Below are 18,390 nucleotides of genomic sequence, written 5' to 3'. Positions count from 1 at the left end.
CATGTACGCCTAAATCAACGCGTTCCACTTCTATTACGCACACGTCCAATATAACATCAATTGAACCATCAACCACATTCAAATTTGAAAATTGTACATTCAATAATTATTCCTTTTAAAATTATTCATGTTTATTTTTATGTCATCGTCGTTAATTAAAACTTTCCTAACACTTGTGTATATTAGTTAGGTTATGTTATAGCTTCTGCTATATGATATTATGGATAGTCACGTATCAGAGATTGTTTAATATTAAGATTTATTGAAAATCATCTGTCAAGTGACATTGATTACTGGGATTCGGATAATTGAAGTGGAATGTTGCATTTTAATAAAAATGAAACTGAATCAACAAAGCCTTCTTGACTAGTAACATTGCCATCGTGTATAATAGATCGAGAACTTCTCGACGAGAAGGCATTGCTCACTACTGCCATCTAGCATGCATCTAGCGTAATATTTGTAATGTTGAGATGGTACAATAATACATTTGAAGACAGTTGTATTTTCGTAAGTCAATTAATATTTTATTGTATTGGAGTACTTCGTTACTTCTAATCTTTATATACTTTCTTCTAATCGTGCAATAGTCAATTAAATCCCACTCGAGTTTTGATTTTCTCTAGATAAATCAAAACGTCTAGTGAGATTACTGTTGATAAATGCATAAGAAAATGTAATTTTGTAGTTAAAAATCGAAAAAAAAATCTCTACGAAGCAACTATGGAATTCACAACACATTTTTAGCTTCAGAATACTAGCTAATTAAAGAAATGATACTCCTGAGTAGTTCAACCTTTATCTGTAATATTATTTTACCCTTAAAACCTAAGAATAATGTTATTTTACAAACAAATTCAAATTAGTGTAATTCTGAAAATATTGAGATTAGGACAAATGTTTATATGACATTTTTTGCTCAGAATGTCTTCAGAAATAAGCTCCGTAAGTGACGGTAAATCCTTGTGAATCACTCTGTATAACGACAATGCATCAGCTGCAAAGGTATCTATCGTTGGTGGAATTTTGATAGTGAAAGGTATTAAGCGAAATGAAACCGACTTATTGGCCATGAATTACCTGATATTCGTTTCACATTTGAGGAAAATCTTGGATAAAATCCAACAAGTTACTCAGCACAAAAAAGATTCATCTTCGACGTCCACAAATAGTTTTGAACCAGGAGACCGATTCCGTAGCCCTGAGCTATACCGGTGCCTATCTTTGAAAAATGAAGATGAAAATGACTATAAAATAATCATAGTAATCATTAGAACTATGATGATAATGATGATGATGATGTATATCTCTTTGCTGGAAGTTATGAATTCATGAATTAATTCATTGATTAATAAAAAAAAAAGGGTCAGCCTCGGTAGCGTAGTCTGTATAGCGCTGGCCTTCTGTGCTAGAGGTTGCGGGTTTGATCCCGGCCCAGGTCAATGGCATTTAAGTGTGTTTAAATGCGACAGGCTCATGTCAGTAGATTTACTGACATGTAAAAGAACTCCTGCGGGACAAAATTCCAGCACACCGGCGAAGCTGATATAGGCCTAAACTCGGGAGTTGCGAGCGTCGTTAAATAGACCATAATTTAATTTAATTTAATTTAATTTAATTTAATTTTAATTTAATTTAAAAGAAAAGGACCTACCTCAACATTTAATAACATCAGCTCACAATGTTTATGTGGAAAGAAGGATAATAATTGAAAGCTGCGAAAAGGGAAGTGAAGAGAATCTTTTAACAAAATCAGGAGTACGGCAAGACTATTTAATTTATATTTAGAGCGTTCTATAAATGAATGGCTAGATTGTTTTAAAGGGTTTTATTCTATAAATCTGACAACAGTGTTATTCACCGACGATCGAATAGTTACTGCTGCTTCAGAAGATAGCTTCCAAAGGTTTCTATAGGGCTGGGAGATTTATGCTTTCGCTTGAGCGTTCTTCAGTTATCGGTCTCCTTCTACTCGTGGACATAAGAATCGATCAGTGGCGTGTAATGTATAAGCTACATTTACATTTGTTGTAAACAGAAAATTAAATGTAGTATTTATGTACATATGTAGGCGAAGCACATCTTGCACCAGAGGTCTGCATCGGACGTTTTCGCTCGAGCGCCAAGTAGTTCATAGCATAATCCGGTAGGTAGCGCACATGTATGATGTGTAAAATTGTCACGAGCGATAAATCCTCGAACGGTATAAGCCGAGCGTTAGACATTCGTTCTTGTTACAGTGATGAACTGTGTGGTAACATCATAGATGTTTATCATTTCAAAACTATGCAGTGTTTAACTAACCTCTCCATAGTACAACTACAAAACTTGCTTTAAAATGTAATATGAATGTTCTAGGTAAACGTTGTTTCCCCCCCCCCCCCACACAGGTGTGATTTTGTTTTTGCCACATCTAATAGATGTTATTGGATGTGAAGGTAATTATTATAAACGGAGAAAACAATCACGATAATGCAAGAACTGTATCAAGTTTTCTAGTAGTAATAGTGATAATAATAATAATAATAATAATAATAATAATAATAATAATAATAATAATAATAATCTCTAATAATTAGTGTATCAATCTTTGCGTCTGTAACAGTTGTGCAGCATGATTATTCGTTTTATTATATTTTCTGTGACGTTATCTCTTTACTAATATTGTTATTAATTTACTGCTATATCAATAATATTTTGTAAAACGTTTCTACATTGTCGCAGTATTTAGGCGGAACAGTATGCATGGACCTATCATATTATATATGTGGTAAATAAAATATTGAATAATTATTAATTAGCAATAATAACTGTATATCGAAGTTTTCATACTATTTTATTTAGACTATAACTTCATGTTACTGTTTTGGTACGTTCCATTAGACTGTTCCATTAAACATTTGCAATAAACGCAGAAAATAAAGCCTTATTTTTACAGTGTGAGCAAAACATATGTGTATATTATCTGTCGCCTTGACATGTCGGTGAGATGACCTTGTACTGTGCTTCTATTTATTACGAGCGGATCACGACCGATCGTATCTCACTCGAGGGTGCGACACTCGACCGAGTTCAAGAGAGCGATTTAACTCCAATGCAGCACTCTGTCTTGCATTCATTGTGTATGCCACGTCACTGAACCTTTGCGTTGTTTATCGTTTCTATTCACCTATTCACAGCTGGTTTCACTTAAAATTGTGTTTTCTTTCTGTAAACGGCCCCAGGGAAGCTTACTTTCTGAACGGCCCTCGTAATTGCGTTCAAGTTGCCAAAATATGTATAAGCACTTGTTTTGACTTTATTAACATGGTGAAAGAAAAGAAATGAAATTTTGTCCGTCTTCATGAGAATGTTTGCTTGAGAGCGTATGATTTATGGAAGATAGAAAAGCTACTGTTTCAACAAATGAACTCAAGGAAATTGTCGCTTTGCACAGAAATCCCCACAACAAGAACAGTTGGTACATTGTTGGATGGAAACCGATACTCATTTTTATATATTCGCATACTGAGAAGGCATCAAACAAATTGAGATCTTATGTGTGATGTGACAGATTCGACTGCGGTGGAGCACAGTCTCCTGTCATGCAGATGATGCTCGAGGGAATTTTAAGTTTGTGAAAAAAGGGTAGAAGAAAATATTGATGGTAACATTATTGACTTTGAAGAATGAAGAAAAACTCAGAATATGACACTTCTCGATTCCACAGTATATTTCAAGCAATTTCCTTCAGAATATAGCAGAGCGTTATACAAAGAGTTTATGTATTAAACTTGGAGTACCGGCAAGAAAACTGGCGTCCTGCCAAAGGAGCCAAATCTTGCTACTGTAATCATCTCCAAGGCTCATTTAAACTATAGGACGCTAACGTTTGCAACACTGTCAGAATACTGACAGAAGATTGACAGAAATATTTTGACTCCTTTGTTATCCACACAAAGATGGTCATACTCGATTGATGTAAAAGGAAAAGGCTTTGAGAAAATCCCTGTGATTGTGTGTAATGTCTGTATAGGAATTAGAGTACCTAATGGTATACAATTTTCTTTAGTGATTAAGCGCATGTAACGAACGGATGTAGGCCTATTATATACATGAAATAAGTTATGAATAATAGTTAGTCGTCCAGTAATAATAATAATAATAATAATACTAATTATAATAATAATCTTAATGTTAATAATAATCTTAATATTAATAATGCAATAAAATAGGATGTAGTATTAGGAGGACAGATAACGAATTGTTTTACATCTTAGAGCCACAGACAACTAACAATTAACTGTAGTGTACTGTATAGTCCAAAATCACTTAAAAGAGACAAATACTCATGTGTATGGAAGTATTTCTCGTATTTAAGGAACACTAGGTCTGAGTTTTTGACAAAAAAATGGCAAATATATATATATATATATATATATATATATATATATATATATATATATATATATATGGCTACAGTCTGAAGTGTAAGTACTTACATATTTACAAATGGCTTTTAAGGAACCCGAAGGTTCATTGCCGCCCTCACATAAGCCCGCCATCGGTCCCTATTCTATGCAAGATTAATCCAGTCTCTATCATCACACCCCACCTCCCTCAAATCCATTTTAATATTATGCTCCCATCTACGTCTCGGCCTCCCTAAAGGTCTTTTTCCCTCCGGTCTCCCAACTAACACTCTATATGCATTTTTGGATTCGCACATACGTGCTACATGCCCTGCCCATCTCAAACGTCTGGATTTTAAGTTCCTAATTATGTTAGGTGAAGAATACAATGCGTGCAGTTCTGTGTTGTGTAACTTTCTCCATTCTCCTGTAGCTTCATCCCGCTTAGCCCCAAATATTTTCCTAAGCACCTTATTCTCAAACACCCTTAACCTATGTTCCTCTCTCAGAGTGAGAGTCCAAGTTTCACAACCATACAGAAGAACCGGTAATATAACTGTTTTATAAATTCTAACTTTCAGATTTTTGGATAGCAGACTGGATGATAAGAGCTTCTCAACCGATTAATAACACGCATTTCCCATATTTATTCTGCGTTTAATTTCCTCCCGAGTGTCATTTATATTTGTTACTGTTGCTTCAAGGTATTTGAATTTTTCCACCTCTTCGAAGGATACTGAAGTGTAAGTAAAGTCATTAAATTCAGGGGTTATTCTTTGAGATATTTCAAACTCAAAAGTTTAATACAGTTTTGCTCGTTTTTGCTTCCTTTTCGAGATAAAAATTATTTCGTGTGAAACAATTCACGGCGTGTTTTGGGAAAAACCATTGATTTAATTCCCAATATGCGCAGTCAGTTTAAGAAAGCAGTGTATTGTGATAATAAATTATTGAAAGAAATTTAATTTTGTCTTTCGAATGTGTAGAAATTTTATCTGAACAAATGTAACTTTTCGTTCTGAAAAAGAATTTCAAAATGTTAAATTTGTTCCGATCAAATTTCTACACATTTACATGACAAAACTAAAATTATTTCCATAATTTATTATCATAATACACTGCTCTCTAAAACTGATTGAGAATATTGAGAATTAAATCAATGGCGTTCCTGAAAACACGCTATGAAATGTTTCATATAGAACAATTTTTATCTCGAAAAGGTAGCAAAAACGAGCAAAATTTTATTAAACTTTCTTGTTTGAAATATCTAAAAAAATAATAATAAATAAATAACTCCCTGAAATTAATAACAATATTTATGGTTCACCCTATTCTGTATATATGTATGATGTTCGTATATATATATATATATATATATATATATATATATATATATATATGCGGCGATTTTTTAAATACTATGAGCAGCTCTTTTAAACCTGCCACACTCACTAAAAATTAACATTAGAATTATTCATGTAACTATCTTCATTTTTCTGTTACAATTATTATTATTATTATTATTATTATTATTATTATTATTATTATTACTACTACTATTACTATTATTATTCCTTTGTCAACAAGTAGATGGATGATTCTTCGTGAAAATTCAAATGCAGCTTTTGGTTTATCCAGAAAATCAGAATTGCTCTATTTAAAGTAGATTGGCTACTGGATATGCCTTGCTTGTCTTATGTGTTCAGAGACAGAATATTTTTTTTCTCTCAATTACATCCTGAGAAACAATGAAGATATTATGATTGTTGTCGTGTGAGGCCATCTTCTTAGGAAATTGTATTGCTTTGTAATGCTGAAAGGTACAATTCCTTATGATTTCATCGCCAAATGCAGTGTATTACATTTATTTATTTATTTATTTATTTATTTATTTATTTATTTATTTAAAAATGAAATATATTAAAAACAGAAAAAACTTTAGCACACCCCTGCAAACGTAGAACTCGTGCTCAGGGGCGGAAATTAAAAAGTATTTAATACAATTTGTCTTATGTCTACTACGCAATAAGAATATATACATTTAAATTTACAATGTGTCATTCTTTATAAAATCGATACATCACTTTTTAATTTTAATACTAGAACTATTAGAATTGACAAGATTAGGATATTTAAATATATATTTGTTATAATTGTATTCCTGGGTTTAAATTACTATTATGATTAAATACTGTAGCAATGTTGCATTTTGGTTCAAACAATCTTAAAAAATTCATACTTTTATTTCATAACTGCAGAGGTGTGAAAATTATTAGAATAATCTTAATTTTAAAGGTTTTCTAATAGTTCCTTCACAAATATTAATTGAATTGATGGATATTGGTATATATTACTATACTGATGTAGGATATATTTACTACTAACAATGCCGGAAAGCATTGTTGTACATTGGTATTTTCCTTATTTTACAATTGTTATGGGAATTCAGAAATTATTATATTATGTTGGCGGAATTGGAAACATAAAAAATTATATGCACAAAACAGATGTATACGTTCATTTGAACCTTCACAACAATGTAAACGCAAAGAACAATTTGTTTAAAGCATTTCTTAATTAATTTTTTATGTTTCCAATCCCGCCAACATAATATAATAATTTCTGAATTCCCATGACAATTGTAAAATAAGAAAAATACCAATGTACAACAATGCTTTCCGGCATTGTTAGTAGTAAATATATCCTACATGAGTATAGTAATATTATATACCAATAATCATCAATTCAATGAATATTTGTGAAGGAACTATTAAAAAACCTTTAAAATTAAGATTATTCTAATAATTTTCACACCTCTGTATGAGAATACAATTCAAAATTATTTCGATTTTCATGTATGAATTTTATTAATACATGCTTAATGAAGTACGTTTAGAAATTACCTACAACTAAATTACACTAAGTAAGGGTATGCTCATATTCTACGTCGCACACACTGTGGATTTTCTCTTTTGATAAACCACTCATGTGTCGTTATTACAAACTATGCTTTTATTCGGTTTGTATACTGATGATAATGTGTCCATGAGCGTATTTACAGTGTAAGCCAGCCTGAATGAAAACAAGAAACGTTACGTAAGACTCTTAGCTGTCCGAATTCAAAGCAGAACAACAGACCTCGGTGGCAGCACTTTGTTACAACTTGCAACCCGAGGATCTACTTTTTATTCTCCCTATACAATTGAAAATGCAGCTTCTCAACAGTATCTTGACCCTCACACTCCATTCCCCCATAGCATTTCTCCTTGCTGTTGGAGCACTGCCAACGAAACTCTGTAACCTATTTCCTAAATCTGTTCCACACCCTCATATTGTAAATTCTCAACTTACTGCTTCCTGTAAATCGTATTGTAAATTTCAGCCTCTTAGGGTCGTTCGCGTCCCTAGAGATCGTTTTTTAAATCCGCTACATCAAGAAAATAATTTTCTTATGCATATAAAATGCAAACTCAATGAGTCTATAATTCTATAACCAAATTTTTATACTTGTCAGCGGTGATATAATGGTCATCTTCCGAACCAAGTACCGCGTCCTGTAACTCATAACTCAGCATGGAGTGATGGGATTCTAAGAGACCTTAAAATTGTTTAGCATCACTTCCTTCGTAAGGTCATTAAAGTTAAAGACTGTTGTAGAACCGGAAAAATTATGAGCCACATGTCCCTCGTCCCATGGATTTTCCACATTTTGCGAACATAGGCTATCTCTTGAATATCTAAGTCTCTTGAGAACACTAAAATTTCTGGCATAACACATCAAAGAAAAGCGATACCATAATTTATGTAGTAGAAGAACTGTCCGTCCGAGTACGTAGTTGTGACGCATTTCGGCTTCCCCCACCCGTTTCTGCAGGCCCTCTGTAAAGTCTTGTTACTGGTCGGTCTTACCTACAGTATTTCCTGAAAACATCTGCTGTTCGGAATTGGACTTTTGCGTAGCATTATACAACTGTTTAAAATAACTTAGCTTAAAGAAAAGGACGCCGTTAAATATGCAACTGTCACGTGATTTTCCCCCGTTTCTATGACTCTGTGACATAACCTCTCGGACGGACAGTAACATAAGGAGAAGCAGGAGCAACAGTAGCAATGATGCATTCAAATGCGTAGAAATTCAATATGGACGATAAATTGCCCACTAATATTTTCAGACCTATAGGTACTATACAGAGTGGAAGGTAACCTTTACACAAAAATGAAATTGGTAATAAATCATGAGGAGAGGTTTCAAAAATCTAAACGAAATTTTTTTCTCTAACATTCATCGTTTCAGAGGAAATCGTTATGTTTCTATGAAACATTTACCAACATCACGGCTACTGCAATAACTCTAGCAAGCACGGCCAATTATCCCTTACCTTCCCCTCCGCCTCTTTTGTACTCACGCGACACTGCCAAATGCGCTGCATTGCAAGATTTATTGTAACGATTTTCGCAATTATTCAATTCAAATTCATGGCTAAACGGTTTAATTTGCAAAAAAAAAAAAAAAAAAAACACTCAAGACACTAACTACTCGTATTCAGATTATTTTTACCTATCTGGTTGTATAGCAAGGGCTGCAGACATTGGGAAAAGACTATTTTTTCCTGCTTAACTGTGCCTAATGAAAGAAAAAATGTAGTAAAAGTTGTGTTATATTTAACATGTAGAATCACCCCTTAAATCTTAGTGCATCGGTCCCCTTCCACCCTGTATATAGATTGATACGTCTGCAGTTTGGTCTTAATACTGACTTCCTTTTTCCTGTCATAACTCAGAGTGTGCAAATATTGCTTTCTTTATACATTTCAGTATTCTTTGGTGTGTTTTCCCAACCCCACTTATCATAGGTCTCAAATATTCGGAATTTTTACTTTCTGCATACTTTACCCCTCAAATCTAATAATTAGATCTTCTTGTTGAAATCTAATTACATATTAAAGATGAGAAATACACCAAAGGCAGACATTAAATTAAATTATTGTAGAATGACAACTGAAATGGTTAGGAAGAAAGGCCATGAAAATGTGTGTTTTAGAGAAAGAAGAAAACCAAGAATTACGTGAAAGAATAGACAACAATATGGAGTTTCAATCAGAATAAACAGAAAAAAAATGGTATTTCACTGCAAACCCAGCTTTCTTCAATCTTTTCTATTTTCCTCTTAGTCTCCATTATATGATCCATGTATCTCAATGTCGGCTATCATCTGATATCTTCTTCTCCCTTCACCATTCCTTCCATTGCATCCTTCAGTAGGCAGTTTCTTCTCAGATTATAACTATTGATGAAGAATATATCAAGGTTCACCTTTGAAAAGACGGAAGAAGTAAGGCTGATACAGCTTCCGTTGCTTAATTCATTAAGTCCAAGAACAATATAATAAAAAAATTCTTATGTAATCTTGGAAAATATTTGAAGTTATTTTGCATAAATCCCCGGTTTAAATATTTTTGCAAGGACATTAACTTTATTTCTATTAATTCAAAACTTATTTTAGCTATTATGTTTTATGCTTGAAGTAAATATTATTTCTATTCCTTCTTTGTTTTATCTTTTGTATAAAAAATCGATCTTGTAAGTAAAATTTTTAACTTAGAAAACATGTTGTAAATATTCAGATTGTCAATGTTAATACAGATAATACAATATAATATTTGTTTTATTCAGTCTTATGACAAATCAATTATTAAAACAATGAGATATATTTCATAACATGTAGTCATTGAGTTTTATACATAGTAAGTTACGAACGTTTTCGCCCATTCAGGCATCTTCAGGTTCTGTGTACAATCTCTCATTATAAATCTGTATGATAATTACAATGATGGTCGATGAGATGGACTGTTTAAAATTGATCATGATATATATAAAATGTACAAACATATGCATAATGTTACAAGGTCATAAAATTGTGAAAATTGTGAACACGTAGTGTTTTACATTTTAAACTTCATAATACTCGCGTCACATTAGCCATAGTATCTAAAGCAGCAAGGTCGCCTCGTGTTCTTCGTAAGTATGTTCACATAATTAGTATATTTCAATACTTAAAATTTTCAAAATTTTTGACATTAAAGTTTTCATTACAGATAAACACTACTTCAGATCATAATGATATGTCACAACACCCTGCGCAGTTGCCACGTTTCAATAACGTGAGTACATTTGATAATTTAATCCAATCACACTCTTAAGTTTGAAGGTTTGCTCTTTTCTATTTCATAATTATATATTTCAGATACAATTCATCATTTTAATGGAATCTACAAAACAAGATCTACACTGAGTATTATGAAGTTTAAAATGTAAAACACTACGTGTTCACAACTTTCACAATTTTATGACCTTGTAACATGATTACATTTTAATTACGCATATGTTTGTACATTTTATATATATCATGATCAATTTTAAACAGTCCATCTCATCGACCATCATTCTAATTATCATACAGATTTATAATGAGACTAGCCGTACCCGTGCGCTCCGCTGCACCTGTTAGAAATAAATATAAAGTAATTACATAATTAAAATAGGACGTTAGATCCAGGGAACAACTTTTACAACAGCGCAAAATAATCTGCTTCGCTCATTACCCAATTTTTTTTGCATTGCATTTATTGCATATATATTTTATCTATTTTAACACGATTCAATTGAGCATAGTTAAAATTTGAATTGTAAAATAATGGATTGCTAAGCTAACGTACTATTACTGCACACTAAATCAATACACTCTCGTTGTTCGTTAATTCTCTGAGATAAAAATGAATATGTTCATAAACATTATTTTAAGAAATACAGAAAACGAATGTACAAAATAGCCTATCAAATTTTCTGTGCATAAGAAGCTATTTTAATCTTACCTGTCCTCGATTTACTCAGACGTTACTGTAATAACATTATAGCATTATGTCCATCTAGAGAAACTACACTTTCCAATGGTGAAATAATATTTCATTATACAAATCGGTTAATTTAGCTTCTGATATTACTTCATACAAACACAGAAACATTGTCTGTAGGCTATGTTTCATAGCTTTCGATTGTTGCTGTCCAAGGCCCCTTATAGACGAAGTCATTTGTGTTTTAATTCATTACACGGCCTTAGATGGCAGTTATTTTAATTTTAAAACTCATTTATCTCATTAAATATCAGTCCTATCAAACTTTTTCAAGGAATAAAACTTATCGCAAATTATGTTTAAAGAAACTTTTGTTATGTAATGGTTTTCACAAAAATCAATAATATGCGAGATATTTCGATTTATTTAATTCAGGCCCCCTTATAACCGCCCTTTTAAATAATGTATTTTGAATGCCATATAGCCTAAAATCTAAGTTACAACGAACTTAATTTATATTCCAATTTTCATCGAAATCCGTTCAGCCATTATCGCGTGAAAAGGTAACAAACATACAGACAGACAGACAGACAGACAAACAAAAATTTCAAAAAAGCGATTTTCGGTTTCAGGGTGGTTAATTATATATGTTAGGACCAATTATTTTTGGAAAATCGAAAATTACCAGAAAAATTTCGGCTACAGATTTATTATTAGTATAGATATTGTACACAGAACCTGAAGATGCCTGAATGGGCGAAAACGTTCGTAACTTACTTTGTATAAAACTCAATGACTACATGTTATGAAATATATGTCATTGTTTTAATAATTGATTTGTTATAACACTGAATAAAACAAATATTATACTGCATTATCTGTAGTAAAATTTTACTTTGATTGTGTTCTTATCCTCATATTCACACATAATTGCATTGAATTAGGCTCTCAACGCCGGTTCCTCGTAAAGGACTCGGAGGGAGGGATGTACTCCAAGTTCAAACAAGATTGAAAGAGAGAAACTGCCGTACTTTATATGTCCTTCGGGTTTTCCCTTTATCTCCGGACATAAAGAATTAATTACCACGTCAGACGACACGGGGACCGGAAATATGTGTCACTGTGCAGGCGGACAAAACACGTCTTTAAAACTACTGATTCGCATGCGCCTCGGGACTTTCGTCAATTGGAAGTATATTGAAAGTTCACGAATCCAGTTGAAAGTGAGATGACTCTTGGGTCATTCTATGCAAAAAAAATAAGTATGTTTTTGAACCATGATGTCTCAAATGTTAAAAATATTGTAGTAAGTTATTTTGTATGTTCTAAATATGAATTTCACACAATATTAGGCCTATATATATATATATATATATATATATATATATATATATATATATATACTTACATACTGGCTTTTAAGGAACCCGGAGGTTCATTGCCGCCCTCACATAAGCCCGCCATTGGTCCCTATCCTGAGCAAGATTAATCCAGTCTCTATCATCATATCTCACCTCCCTCAAATCCATTTTAATATTATCTTCCCATCTACGTCTCGGCCTCCCTAAAGGTCTTTTTCCCTCCGGCCTCCCAACTAACACTATATATGCATTTCTGGATTCGCCCATACGTGCTACATGCCCTGCCCATCTCAAACGTCTGGATTTAATGTTCCTAATTATGTCAGGTGAAGAATACAATGCGTGCAGTTCTGCGTTGTGTATCTTTCTTCATTCTCCTGTAACTTCATCCCTCTTAGCCCCAAATATTTTCCTAAGCACCTTATTCTCAAACACCCTTAACCTATGTTCCTCTCTCAAAGTGATAGTCCAAGTTTCACAACCATAAAGAACAACCGGTAATATAACTGTTTTATAAATTCTAACTTTCAGATTTTTTGACAGCAAACTGGATGATAAAAGTTTCTCAACCGAATAATAACAGGCATTTCCCATATTTATTCTGTGTTTAATTTCTTCCTGAGTATCATTTATATTTGTTACTGTTGTTCCCAGATATTTGAATTTCTCCACTTCTTCAAAAGATAAATTTCCAATTTTTATATTTCCATTTCGTACAATATTCTCGTCACGAGACATAATCATATAATTTGTCTTTTCGGGATTTACTTCCAAACCTATCGCTTTACTTGCTTCAAATAAAATTTCCGTGTTTTCCCTAATCGTTTGTGGATTTTCTCCTAACATAATCACGTCATCCGCATAGACAAGCAGCTGATGTAAGCCGTTCAATTCCAAACCCTCTCTGTTATCTTGGACTTTCCTAATGGCATACTCTAGAGCAAAGTTAAAAAGTAAAGGAGATAGTGCATCTCCTTGCTTCAGCCCACAGCCTATATATATATATATATATATATATATATATTCCTCATAGTTCGGCAGTAATCAGCATTTAAAACATTGATTTAGGAAAGAACACTGCTTCATTCATTGAAGTTTTCTTACTACGTAAATGGAGATGGAAAAGTGATAGCAATGCAATTCGAAAAAGGAGAGCCTAGTTTATAAATACCCTCAACATGGAAAAAAAAAAAAAAAAAAAAAAAAAAAAAAAAAAAAAAAAAAAAAAAAAAAAAAACTATTTTTTTTAATAGTTTCTGAAATTAATCTTATCCGACCTTTGCCAGTCTTATTAAGTACACAGGAGATACCTTTCTTGGAAATACGGAACCACGATTATTCCAGGCTCCTATGATTTTCACGTAGCTGTGTCATCGGAAACGGTCGTAATGTACCTCTCCCTAAAAGGCTCGAGTTTCTTGGCATTGCTGCTGTGAGACACCGTGCACTCTGACTCTCGTTTCCAGAGATCGGAAAAATCCTCTGTATTATTAGTAATACATGATTCAACATCGAAATGGGGAATTTGTAAAAGCTCTGCATTAGCAGCTAGCATGTGTGCCCTAGCAGCAGGAACGTACGTAACATGGAGTTACCGGGTTTGAACCCCCCTCCCCTGTGCACTTTTTGAAAAAAATGTTAGATTTGAGTACTTTTTAATCCATAATATTTTCCCTTCTCTAATTTTTCACTGTCAGAGTAACAAAATCTACATCGACATAGGCATAGTCCTCATACCCCTGCTTCAATATAATCCCTGTGCTTGGTGCTGCGGCACGTTCGAATAATTACATTTCATTCATTCATAGTGTTCTGGCCGAGGTTAGGTCTTTCACTGCACACCCAGCATTCTCCAGTCTTTCCGATTTTCTGCCTTCCTCTTTGTCTTCTCATATAATCCATACATCTTAATATCGTCTATCATCTGATATCTTCTTCTGCCCCGAACTCTTCTCCCGTTCACCATTCCTTCAAGTGCATCCTTCAGATGGCAGTTTCTTCTCAACCAGTGACTCAGCCAATTCCTTTTCCTTTTTCTGATTAGTTTCAGCAACATTCTTTCTTCATTCACTCTTTCCAACACAGCTTCGTTTCTTATTCTGTCTGTCTATTTCGTACGCTTCATCTTTCTCCATATTCACATTTCAAATGCTTCCAGTTGTTTTTCTTCATTTCGTCGTGAAGTCAATGTTTCTGCCCCATACAATGCTACACTCCCACACAAAGCACTTCACTAATCTTCCTTTTTTCCCGTTCACCATTCCTTCCAGTACATCCTTCAGAAGGCAGTTTCTTCTCAACCAGTGACCTAGCCAATTCCTTTTCCTCTTTCTGATTAGTTTCAGCATCATTCTTTCTTCACCCACTCTTTCCAACACAGCTTCGTTTCTTATTCTGTCTGTTCATTTCAAACGCTCTATTCTTCTCCATATCCACATTTCAAATGATTCTACTTGTTTTTCTTCATTTCGTCGTAAAGTCCATGTTTCTGTCCCATACAATGCTACATTCCACACAAAGCACTTTACTAGTCTTCTTTTTTTTCCCGTTCACCATTCCTTCTAGCGCATCCTTCAGAAGGCAGTTTCTTCTCAACCAGTGACTCAGCCAATTCCTTTCCCTTTTTCTGATTAGTTTCAGCATCACTCTTTCTTCACCCACTCTTTCCAACACAGCTTCGTTTGTTATTCTGTCTGTCCATTTCGCACGCTCCATTCTTCTCCATATCCACATTTCAAATGCTCTAGTCGTTTTTCTTCATTTCGTCGTAAAGTCCATGTTTCTACCCCATACAATTCTGCAATCCACACAAAGCACTTCACTAGTCTCTTCCTTAGTTCTTTCTCCAGAGGTCTTATAACAATGATACTTATATGTACCGACCTTGTAATAAAATTAAACGGACACAATATACAATTTAACTTGTAAAACATATTGAAAAGGTTGTTCTGCAGTGCAGATATTGTTAAATATTGTGCATTGTCGATTTTAAATTCATTTGAAGAGCAGTATTCTCCCGTTTGTTAGCTTGAGTTCTGACTTTATTGTTGCGAAATGTGCATTTGACACTTCATATTTGTAATAACTTCACATTATATGTCTAAGCGATATGTCTAAGTGACCGCAAAGCTCAATTTTATAATTTTTTTAGCAATACGCCGCGTAGTGATTCTCGCGAGATTAGTGAAAATTTCACATTGGGAAATGTTTCTTCACAGCCGCAGCGTGACGATGTTGTCTCGAACATTGTCAGAAACTAATTTTACATTCCCGAGTGAAAACTCAGCTGATAATAATAATAATAATAATAATAATAATAATAATAATAATAATAATAATAATAATAATAATAATAATAATAATACACAACATTTTAAATACTGATAATGTATTGAAGAGTTCGCGGGAAAACCGATGAATGTCACAGTTTTCTTAAGGTTGATGTCATTATCTAATTCAATGGATCACTGCGAAATTTAATGTTGTCCTTATAACAAATTGTAAAAAGGAGAATTATCACCACGAATACAGTAATCCTTTCCTTTATTTTCTATAGAAACAGCACTACATCTTGCAGTTATAGACTCAATTAGATCATTATCTAATCCTTAACAGAAATGTGACATTCATCGTTTTTCCCGCGAACTCTTCATATCATAAACAATTAAAAAATTACCCCCCCCCCCCGCGTTGACAAAATTCTGCGTACGCCACTGGTTTGCAGTGATATAAGACAAATATTTCGATAATTACTGAATTGATTAAAATTTACATTTCAGTTTCCAAACGTTGACTCCGATTTTAATTAAACTCATCCCTATTTGCAGGCTGTAGCATGTAAATCCGTTCCCGTTCCTAATGCTTTGAAATTTGACGCTGCAGTTTTAAATTGCATTAATTCGAGATTGGGGCCTATTCTGGAAATATGCGAATGTGGTAACACATTGCACAGAATATGCTTTCCTCGGAAAGTATCAGTTCTGCACAGCTGTAACTGTTGCGTAATCTGTAACACGAAGATTGCCTTGCAAAAATCTGCGCAGTGTTTTCGTTATATCCAGTATTCCTGTCGTCTCATAGAGCACCCATTGTTTCACATCCACAGCTGGTAAGGAATACCAACTTAAGGTTCAAGTAATCAAGGTTCAATAATTATATTGTTGGACAGCCATTTCTAAAAGTAGATTTTTAACTTTAGGCAAGCGTCTTAAAAATTGATTGGCTGTTATACTTCAGCGTACAAAAAGTAGTCCAACTTTTAACAGTAGTATTAGGAAAAGTACAGAGTTGGGCAGATAAAATCGGCCCGTCTTATCTCATTTGATTTGAAAGAACTATTCTTATTCACAAAACAACTCTTCACATTACAACAACAAACAGAACAGTTTATAAATCATTTGTAAGTTATAGCATGTAACAAGCAGCAATGTAACTAAACATGCGGAAGAAAGGATAGCCAACATAATTTCAAATCAAAAGAAATGAAACGGGCCGGTTTTATCTGCCCAACCCTGAACATTTAACACTGACTTTCAACTGTTTACATTGATTGTCATTTATTTCCCATCAGATGTCATACTGCAGAAAACCGATCAATAAAACAGTTCAAATAACTGCAGGTTACTTTTAAATATGATTGGATTTGGTTATGAAACGTACTGTCCGTTACTCAGGAGAAGACGAGCGGAAAGAATGTGACCTTCGTGACTATCGCTGTTGATTATTATAAACATCGCTCAGATAAGCATCCCAGTAGCCAGGTTATTACTCGTGCAGGAAACATGAGTAACAATGCGTATGTAAATTAAAGCTAAGTTGAACAGAAGGAGACCTAATGTTTCCGCTTACTGCAGTACAAATATTGAACGTGTTGTCTTACGTTATCTGTTCACATCCCTTCCTCCTCAATCGTCCACACCTGCGGAGTAACGGTCAGCGCGTCTGGCTGCGAAACCAGGTGGGCCGGGTTCGAAACCCGGTCGGGGCAAGTTACCTGGTTGAGGTTTTTTCCGGGGTTTTCCCTCAACCCAATACGAGCAAATGCTGGGTAACTTTCGGTGCTGACTCCGGACTCATTTCACCGGCATTATCACCTTCATATCATTCAGGCGCTAAATAACCTATATGTTGATACAGCGTCGTAAAATAACCCGATAAAAAAATCCTCCTCAGTCCGCTCTCGTCTTCTCCTGAGTCACCGACAGTAGCTACACGAATTTAATAAATTGCTTTCTCTAGACTATTTTATTGATAAATATATTATATTTGCTATTTGTTCTTGTACTAGTTGAGTGGAAGAGAAGGCCTTATGGCCTTAACTCTGCCAGCATAAATAAATAAATAAATAAATGACTAAACTACTATTAATCTTAAAAAACATGATATTTTACAAATTAAAAATAAAATTGTAAGATGTAATTAAATTTCACTAGATATTTTGTTCAGTAGACGATATAAATGTTATGTTTTATTTAACGACGCTCGCAACTGCAGAGGTTATATCAACGTCGCCGAATGTGCCGGAATTTTGTCCCGCAGGAGTTCTTTTACATGCCAGTAAATCTACTGACATGAGCCTGTCACATTTAAGCACACTTAAATGCCATCGACCTGGCCCGGGATCGAACCCGCAACCTTGGGCATAGTAGGCCAGCGCTATACCAACTTGCCAACCAGGTCGACAGACCGATATATACTGCCTATATAATTTTGGCAGTTTATATTGTTTACATCCTGTATCATAAGGGTTAGTAGTTATCCAATTATAAATGTTTTCCTTGCCGATAG

At 33.9% G+C, this 18,390-nt stretch overlaps 1 protein-coding gene and 1 long non-coding RNA gene across 2 annotated transcripts in view; one reads left to right on the top strand and one right to left on the bottom strand.

Annotated features, from left to right (window-relative positions):
* The window catches only part of LOC138697711 (uncharacterized), a 542,983-nt gene that overhangs the window by 34,940 nt on the left and 489,653 nt on the right, over positions 1-18,390 (top strand). The window lies entirely within an intron of this gene.
* LOC138697709 (4-hydroxy-2-oxoglutarate aldolase, mitochondrial-like) overlaps positions 1-18,390 on the bottom strand; it is a 259,461-nt gene that overhangs the window by 240,233 nt on the left and 838 nt on the right. The window lies entirely within an intron of this gene.

Source organism: Periplaneta americana, chromosome 4 (genome assembly GCF_040183065.1).
Source record: "Periplaneta americana isolate PAMFEO1 chromosome 4, P.americana_PAMFEO1_priV1, whole genome shotgun sequence".
In the NCBI taxonomy this organism is placed as follows: Eukaryota; Metazoa; Arthropoda; class Insecta; order Blattodea; family Blattidae; genus Periplaneta; species Periplaneta americana.
The sequence above is the reverse complement of the archived record's forward strand: the minus strand, read 5'-3'. Positions and strand labels throughout refer to the sequence as shown.